Source organism: Gavialis gangeticus, unplaced genomic scaffold (assembly GCF_001723915.1).
Source record: "Gavialis gangeticus isolate Ggan-Ray unplaced genomic scaffold, GavGan_comp1, whole genome shotgun sequence".
NCBI lineage: Eukaryota > Metazoa > Chordata > Crocodylia > Gavialidae > Gavialis > Gavialis gangeticus.
The window spans coordinates 136,530,041-136,539,870 of NW_017729032.1; the positions used below are offsets into that span (position 1 = coordinate 136,530,041).

At 41.6% G+C, this 9,830-nt stretch overlaps 1 protein-coding gene across 1 annotated transcript in view; it reads left to right on the forward strand.

Annotated features, from left to right (window-relative positions):
- MYO16 (myosin XVI) overlaps positions 1–9,830 on the forward strand; it is a 581,111-nt gene that overhangs the window by 94,681 nt on the left and 476,600 nt on the right. The window lies entirely within an intron of this gene.

The window sequence follows — 9,830 nt, forward strand, 5'->3', positions numbered from 1 at the left end:
ATAACATTCTCCGGCCTTCTATATATATATATATATATATATATATATATATATATATATATATCTTCTACCCACTACTAATCCAGAAAGTGCCCCTGCTTCTGCACTACTATTCCAGAGGATGCTCATTCTGTCAGAGGCGGGGCAGCCTGCAGATGCTGCCTGGGGGGAATCTGTGGCCAGGCTCCTTCCCCCTCCAGTCCACACCAGGGCTGGACTCACTTTGCTGCTGCCCATATGAGCCAGAGCTGCCGCAACCACTGCACTGCACTCTGGTTTGGGCCTGGAACCCCTCACCCTTATCCTGCTGCCCACATAATGACTGGGCCAGAGTTGCACTCTGCTTCATGCTGCTGCTGTGAAGCATGGCACTGGCCCTTCCCACCATGCCATAGCCCCAGCCCCCAAGCCCCAGCTAACAACACGGGGTAGTGTGTGGTGCTCCAGCCACTGCCTGTGGTTCTGCATGAGGTGAGCTGCATGTACATCATGCTGGAGGCTGTCCCTGCTGTTTCCCTACAGATAACCATCCTGTGAGTCTGTGCAGGACTGGGTGGGGTAGGGGCAGCTGGGGACTGTGGGTCAGGAGTGAGGGGCATCCATTGGGCTGGAAGGGCTGTGTCTTGGGAGTGAGGAAAACCAGGGAGGGCAGAGGACGGTGGGCTGGGAATGTGGGACAGCTGTGGACTGTGTCCCCGGGACCTGTGTGTTGGGTTGCGTTCACCCCTGAGGGAGGTCCCAGCACTCTCTTGCCATGACTTGATCTTCTTTTCTGCAGTGGTAGAGCTCTTCCTCGTGGATTCCCGCAGATCGAGTGCTGCCCTTTACGGGTGTTCTTGGGGCTCCACCTCCCCTACACTGCAGCCATTCTTCAGCCCTCAGGACAGCCAGATGATGGGTTGCAGGCCTTTCCCTTTGATGTTCTCACCTGCTGCCTTCTCTCCTTGCCCATCCCTTGATGCTCCTTTACCCCAGTTGACTGCAGGATCTGGAACCGTTATTGTCTCTGTGTCTGCTCTCCCTCTGAGGTGTCACGGTTCGCTGTGCTGCCTCGGCTCTCCTTCTTGATCTGGGGTCACCTGGAGATTCATTCCATGGTCCGGGCTCTGTGTGCCCTCTGAAATAACAAATAAAAGAAAAGAGAAGAAAGGAATAGTCAGGGTATGGGCCTTGGCCCACCCTACTCACAGATCTGGCATCTGTGGTCCTTGGGATCCCTCGACACCATCCTTCTTGGCCTGGCTGCCCTGCCAAGCTGGGTGGGTACTTGTTTTAATGGATCCGGGACCCTTCCTGTGGGTCCCTGTCTGGCCCTCTGCTGAGCTGCCCACACTGCCGATGGGCAGCCCAGGGAGGAGCTTCACCTTCTGGCTCCAGCGTTGCTGCCCCTGCTTCCATTTATCCACTGGCAGCTTTTAAATCAGCTGGGAGGTGGTTTTTGATGATGTCATCTGCTGGCGCCATTCTCAGCCAGTAATAAAAGTGGCTGATGAACCGCACTGGTGGCTCTTGTCAGCACGGCTCCACTTCCCCTAGAAATGGTAAGTGTGCCCTTTTTGGGGGGCTTTTCATTTCTTTCTTTGGGCAGGTCAGCCCTGCCTCAGGTCCTGCTGTGGGGGGTGCTCCGGGGCCTCCTCTTGTGTCCCCCTGGGGCGGGGATATTTTAATTAGAGTTGCTCTTAGGAGCCAGTCTTATTAAAAAGCCCACAGCATCTTGTGTATTCAGTGTCCCGTATTTCAAAATGGCGGTGGGGATGCTTTAATGAAAACTTGTTTAACCAAGCTGTAGTTAGTGTCCCCATGGCCTTTTTGAAGCATAGGGATCCTGAATACATGAGATACTGCAGCATGCCAGACCATGCTCCAACAGACTCGATTAATCAAAGTTTAACAAGTCTGCTGCAACACGTTCTAATCCGAATGGTTCAGAGCACGTGTAAAAGTGCCCATAAGGAGCAACCTATTTCCAGTTTAAGTCACCTTTAGACAGAACACATTGTAGCTTCCCCTTTAGCCAATTCCTTATCCATTTTACAACGATAGCATTTATCCCCATTTTCTCTAATAATCGTCATATAATTTTTTGTGTGGAACATTATCAGTTGTTTTGATTTAATCTAGATAGATAAACTCAGATAGATATTGGACTTATCTGAGGAGTCAGTTATATCAGAAAGTCATTTGTTCCTTCTATGGATGATTCCATGAGGTATTGTTCTATTTTCTGTTTACATATCATTAACAATTCTCTCCTTCTTGCAAAATACTGAAGTCAAACTGCTGAACTAACATGGAGTTACTCCTTTCACTCCCTTCCACCCCCTTCCATGTAGGCATTATGTTTGCAATTCTCCAATCACAAATTATCCACAGATTCAAGATTGATGCTACGGGAGTTTATATTTCATGTACCAGTTCTTTCAATAGTCTAGGATGGAGCTTATCCAGGCCCACTGATTTAATCACAGTAAGCAATCTGAGTTTTGCTTCCTCTGTAGATGCAGCTTTCCATTACTGTATCCTCATTCTCATTTTGGATTCCTACCATTATCTTCACTTCCATTGTCTCTAATTTTATAACCCTTCTTCAGATTAAAATGGTCCTACTTCTCATCCTTTTTTTTTTTTTATTTATAGAACCAAAGTTCCTTTTGCTGTTTGTTTACAGTTTCCTCAGAAGATCCCACACAATTAAGATTTGCACTATTTTCATTGTATTATCCACATATGTTGCATTAGGGTTAGTGTGTTATTTTTAGTCATGATGGCCCATGAAATATATGAGTAGCAAGGAATTTTTTGGTCATATTTTGGTGATACTTTGAAGTGACTCCTGTTACTGTTTCTTTGCTCCTCTATTAATGTAAGCAGGCTGTTTCCATTTAAAGATAAACTTTTGTCTTATATATTATTCCATTGTCTTGTATATACATTTCGTTGTTGTATATATTATTTATTTGAAGCTGTGTCTGCTTCTTTTCCAGGCATGAGGGAAGGGCATTTTGTACCCAAAAGGTGGGCTAACATCTCTCCCGCTCTCTCTCACTCACTCTCGTGTCCATCCAAATAGGTCTGGATCCTTTCCCAACCATTTTTGACTCTTACTTGGGATGGGACTTCTGATAGTACTCATTCTTCTGTTTTTTGAATCCTTTAACTTCTAAATCTAGTTCCATAACTTAGCTCCTTGAAGTTTTATCTTCTGTGTCTAAAATCCTAGTTGTAGATCTATTTTTGTCTGTCATGTCATTCAGACTGAACAGAATCAGCCTTTGATCACTCAATCCAAAATTATTTTCCACAATCACCTGTTCCGTGTAGATTTTTTAAAATTGTACCATAGTAAATAATTCTAGGAAGTATTCTGAGTAGGTCTTGTACAAAATATTGCAAAGGGTTAATAGGGTGAAAGTCACAGCATAAATTACTATAACCACAGCTGGCTGAAACTTGGGATTTTCAGTGCACGGGTAATTTGATACATCAACATTTTGTTTTAGTCCAATTCAAAATGAAGCCTCCCTCCTTTAATTTCTGTATACAGGCTTTAACAACAGTGAAGCTGAATGTGAGTTTTCACTTTTTAAAATGTTATGGTCTAATATGCCTCAGATGTTCAGCTGCAACCGTTTGGCTTGTATCTACAGGCACTGGGATTCCATGATGGTCTATTATTTAAGGATGGGCCAAGTACAGATTTATTAGACTAAATTAGGTGAATGTGAGGAAGAATGGCTGTACTTGACACAATCTTTCTTTTTCAATTTTCTGGGGATGGACAAGAAATTACCAAAAAGCTTCATTTTCTGGAAACAAAAACACATACTGTTCTTGAAGTAAAATATATTCCTCATCACCTGCTGATTGAATCTGGCATTCTATTAATCATCAATGAAACTGAAAATACTGTCAATTTCAGTTGGCACATTCCAGAACTCTCAAAGTTTGCATCTCTAGGACAGACCCACCATCTGGGCTGCTTTGACTCAAGGAGCTCTTGGCTTACAGATTTAAAGCTTCAATCCCCTGAGAGGATCCAGGTTTTCCAGTCTCTAATTCCATGACAGGAACTTGGAAGCCTGAGAGCTATGATTCAAATTAGGGTATAAACAGATGTCACTAAATGAAGCAGATAAGCTGATGCACTTCATTGGGTGAACCAGTCATGATTGTCCTGCATTGGAAAGGGGCCCAAACCTGTGGAACAGTGGAAAATGTGTCCCCTGCTTACAGAGTCATACCTCATATTCCCTAGGAGATGTTTCTGTAAAAGTGGAAAGCTGAAGTTTCCCACCTGCAGAAATAAGCCCTGGGCAATCTCCAGTGCCATGCCTCTGTAAGCAGAGAAGCCCACCTTTCCCCATTTAGAGACATACCTTGGAAATTGCCCAGAATGCAACTCTAAGTAAAGAACCCAGGGAATCTCCAAAGCACATCTCTGTAAGCAGGGAAGGTTGGGGTCTCCCACTTAGAGATGCACCTTAGAGTTTCTGTAGGTGGGGAAAGCCAGGCAAGCACCCTGGGGGCTTGAGGGGCCTGAGTGTGCTCAGGAACTCCTGGGACATGCAGGATTGAGCCTCTCAAGCCATGGGAGCACCTGCCCAGGGTGGATGCAGAGTGCAAGCAGCTCCAGGCTGCCAGCTCTCACACACAATAAAGCAAACAGACCTCTGCTGCGATAAAGCAGCAGAAACTATTACGATTTGGGGCCTTTGTGGTGTGACAAGGGGTTTCTGTTTGCTTGACCTTTGTGCTGCCATAAACAAAGGTAGAGTTCTCAGGGTTTCTATATTCCTTGCTGCAAATCTGGCAGGTGAGTTCTTGAACTGCAGATCCAGGAAGCTCTGGGGTCACCTGCATGCCTGGTTCACCCAGAGCTATCAACCTTGAAAATTCAGGCTTCTGATTAGAAATTTGTTTAATTAAGTCTGCTAAACTCAAGACATTTCATGAAACATCTTTTAGTTTTAATACCAGGCATTTTCTGACCAAACTCTGTTTAATACAAAAAAATAATCCTAACGAGCACTATTCTTCTAGTAAGTCTTAGATAGGAACTGACTTCATGCCGATCATCTGTACAGGCATGAATTTTGTCCATATTTACTAGGGAATATATTATAAAAATATTTGAGCATGTAGAGAAACAAATAGGCATATTGTGGGATTTGCAAAATTGCATAAGCAGGTTAGGTGTTGCTTAAAATCCCATTAGGCTTTTAGCTACATCTTTTAGTACTTAAATACTTTGGACATCTGGCCCTAAGTGCCCTTCTGAACACTGTTTTTACACACTAGAGAGCCCAAACTCCCCCCTTCATGAGAGACACATTTCTTAACATAAAACCTCATCCCTTACTTCTGTACGTATGTATGCATCTATATGCTTGACTGCTATCAGAATTCTGCTCTCAGGACTGCACATGGACTTCACAGAGCCCCTCTTCTCTCCATGTCCTGCAGTATTTTAGAAATTGATATGTTTTTTACTTCTCTAGCCATGAGAAACTTAGGAGGCAGTGTGCCTTTTTAAATTGCCCTCAAATTACCCTTTCTCACGGTGAACCTTATAGAAGCATCAGGTTAGCCATATAGGGTACACAAGATGACTAGTGGCCATGTGGACTTTAAGGGATATGATAACTATATCATGATTATATCATTGGGGTGGGGGGGATTGAGGCTTTGCCCTTTTCATTAGTTAAAGTCTAATAGCCTTTAACTGGTGGCAGGGTTTCTTTCTGGTACTTTTGTGCTGCAAAATTCCTGAATAAGGAATAAAACCACAATACAAAAGACCCGATGAAGAAAATCTTGCATTTAAAAGCTTATCTAATTTTATCCCAACCATGCAGTTGGTTCAATAAAAGATATCTCCCACAAAAATCCTTGCCTATCAAACAAAAACAATGAAATGCTAGTTCAGTCTGTTGGTATAGGCCTGGGATTCTCAGCCAGGGTGCTGCAAAACACTTTCAAGTCTTCTGCAGGGTGCTATGCAACATTAGCCCTCTTAGGTATGTAAACATGATTTATAAGATAAACCCAGAGATTTCAAATAGGAATCTGGAGTGTTAAAAACATTCTGACCTGCTGTGGTGTTTCTGAGTTCTTTGCAACAGAAAATTTGTTCAATTATTCTTCCATAGAAAATGAGTGAAAACTAAGAGCTGATGTTTTCTAAGGGGTGCCTTGGGTCTCAAGAGGGGTGAGTGCTCTGAGTCTGAAAGGCAAGAACTACTGGGCTGTTTCAGTGCTCTTGAATGTGTGAGATGTGGATCAAAGACAGGCTGAGATTGTGGTGGTGAGGGGTTAAGGCTGGAGCATGGCATATTCTGCTATATTCTGTTTTATTATGCCCTAATGATAATATGGATATAACTATACCGGATTTTCAGTGATAGAAAAAAACTTCTGTTAAAATGCAAGGATACAAAGGCTGTTTGCGGAGAGGGAAAACAAAACAAAACAAGGTTTTACTTTAAACTTGGTGTGCTGCTGTCCTGGGCCCAGCACATGCCCAGAAGAGGAAGCGCTTTAGCTGCACCCAGCTTTTCCAACATCTGTATAGATTGGGCATTTCAGTGGTGCTTTTTTGGTGCTTTTATCTAATAGGTCATTCAATCAACTTTAGATAAAAGTGCCAAAAAACCCAGCTGAAGTGCCTGGTCTATACAGATGTTGTGGAGCTGGATCAAACTAATGTGCTGCTGCTCCTGCTAAAGAGCTTTCTCTCCTCCACCCCAATCTATCAGTGCCCAAAAATGTTAATATGTTTGTCAATTTTTCATATAAGAGTAAAAATTTTAATAATTTATCATTCAGATTTTTTTTCATTTCTTAGAATTTTCAGGAAAAAAATCTACACCTTCAAAGTAAATTTTTAATAGTTTGGGTTCAGTTGAACTTTATTTAAACAGTACAGTTAATGATGGTTTGGAATCACAAACACACAGCTATACTGCATACATCAGGTATCTTATTGTGACACTTGTTATGGCCAATGCTGAACCAGGATTATACAGTCATTAGGCATGCATGGTTCCCAGACTGTTGCTAAACCAAAGGCCACAATATGTGGAGGCTTATAAGGAGGTTTTCTCTTTGCAACTTCTGCTACATTGATATCCTGTCAAGTGTAGGGTTATTACTAGCCTACAGTAGTTCACCTAACCCCGAACTCTTCATGTGACTTCTCCGTTATATACACAGAATGGGTTGACCAATCCTGAAGGTGGGCAGGTCTAGTCTGGTTTCATACAAGTGTCTAGATTATTCATTCAAATTAACTTCAAGCTCTCCCTCAAGCCATTTCTCAAACATCTTTCTTGCCTGGTATATTAAAGTTATAACACCTCCAAGGCTACAGCAACAACCATGCATCAGCTTTATGTGGTGAAGTGAAGAGGTAGAGAGAGGGTCATATTTTGTCAGTTTTATTTTTTGTCTTTTTTTTCTTTTGGGAAGGTTCTCCAAATATCTCCTGGTTTAACATAAAGGACATAGTTCTACTTTGGAGCAATCCCATATCAACCATTGTTGGAAGAATGCTGGATGGATCAATGGCTGGATATCTGCCAAATCATACTTTTCTGTGTAATATCCAGTGGTCTCAGTAAATCTAAATGGATGGATATATTGCAAACAATAATTATAAAATGTGACCCATTTGCAGCCCTTCATGTGGGCTTGTTTACATGGATTTGCTTTGCTGTGGGATAGCTTGAAGGTTCTAATAGTAAAGAAAAATGCTAATGGATGGTAACAGATATTTATTCATCAGCTGTGGGATCTGGCTGATGAGCTGAATCTGATTCAGAATCTACAGTATTGACTGATTTGAATTCCTTGAAGAAAACTATTCATTAAGCAGCCGTTATTTTCCAGTGCCTATCATGAGTGTGATTTATCCTTAAGAACAGCATGCAAACAGGAGCAAAGTGACAAAAAGATTACATTCTCCAAAAAAGTGGATGTGGTTTGCCCTTTTTTCACCTGATTTCTTTTTTTCATAGAGACAGCTGAGTAAGCACAATTGAAACCAAATATATCAAGTTGCCTAGGGTTTTGTTTTAATTATTTGATGAAAACCTCTCCTTAGGCAGTAGTCCTTTACAGGTGGCTTTCATGAGGAGTTTCTTTCAGATCAAGCTGCTTCTCTCAATCCTGTTGTAAATAACATGAGTTAATATTTAAACAAAGCCAACCACTAGGTCCAACATGTATCAAGGCAAAAGAGTTTCACAAATGTTTCCAGCATCTGATTTCAGTTACATACCTAATCTGCAAAGACAGGTGTTCAGGTAGATGGCTCTTTTCACAGGATGAAGGGGATAACTTCCTTGTGTCTGCTCTAATTGTGAGATTTTTTTTTTTTTATGTATAATGCATGTGACTTTTCAAAAACAGAATTTTTGGTAGTCTCACATCTTTGTTTTTTTTTTTGTGAGTCCAGTTCCTGGAGTCAAGTGAACATGTCAAAATCTTGGCTTTATTATTTTTAAGACAATTTCTTGCTCTCATTGTTTTGAAAATGTTTTCAAATATGAAGTAAAAAAAAATCAAACAGCAGAAGGTTATTAAAAAAAAAATAAATCTAACAATTCCCAGTGACCTAACTCATAATTTTTAAAATTCTTTGACCCTTCGGGATGGCAGTATCAAAGCCAATTAAATATCTGTCATGAAAAGCTTTCTATCTCATGCCCTAGGTCTCCAATTGGCTCTGTTAGAAAAGATCTCTGACCTATGCACAGCCCTCTGAAGTTGATCTCTTGATCAGGTCTGCTGGCTAATGGAGCTGTACAAAGATATGAGGAACCCTGCTATATAATTTAGTTTCAGGATTGGGGGCCTAAATCAGGAAGGAAATATTTAGAATGTCATTATCAAAAGAAAAATGACTATAATGTAGAAAATCACAACAACATGAAATTTTCTGGTCTTTAGCTTGAAAATGTCTTGCAAAAAAAACCTACCCTCGAATCTGATTTTGGCAGTTACTTCTTTATTGGCCTGCAATCATCATAGTTACCATGGCAACAGTAATTGATGCCTCTCTTGGTCTCTCCACCTGCTTTGGAGCTGCAGTATTGTAAAAGGTGCTGTTCCATTGGAATAAGAATGATTTCTAATCAGCGGGATAATACAAGATTATGAATCTTAATGTATTAAATGTTTATTATTTGAAAGTTATCAACATGGTTGTTTTGTTAAGTATGTCTATATGAAATGTTGACTATAAGAATGTATGCTGCTGTCCAGAAATACTTCATTAACCAATTTCTGAAGCATCTGTTATCTCTCTAGCTGCAGAATTGACCAAACTGACCTCCTGCCTGTGACTGGCTCATTATAAACATTTCCCAAATATGTGTATTAATGCAATGCCATTCCATAAAAAAATTACTAATACTTGAGCAATCCCATGTTTTATCCCTTTCTCGAAATAATTGTACCGTATAGAAGGAATGAAATGCATGCTGTAGGCTAACTTAAATACCCTCCATTTCCTGAATTCTGATGTGTCATAGGGCTATTGGATTCTTATCTCCAGTGAGGGAGAAAATGTACATACATTTTTGTCCCCCTGAATCTCTCCTGACATTATTTGTTGGTTATTTTCATACATAAAAAATGATGTACTTTCAAGACTTTTATTGTGCTTTCAGTTGTTCTGCCGGCCCTGTGGTCCTTCTGCCGCCTGATGGGGCAAGGCCCTTGGTGGCAGGACCTGGCATGGCACGTGGGGACTGCATGCTGGGCCCAGATGGTCCCTGCTGCCCTTGGGGCTGGTGTGCCCTCCCATGGTCCCCTCCCCCCTCCTCCAG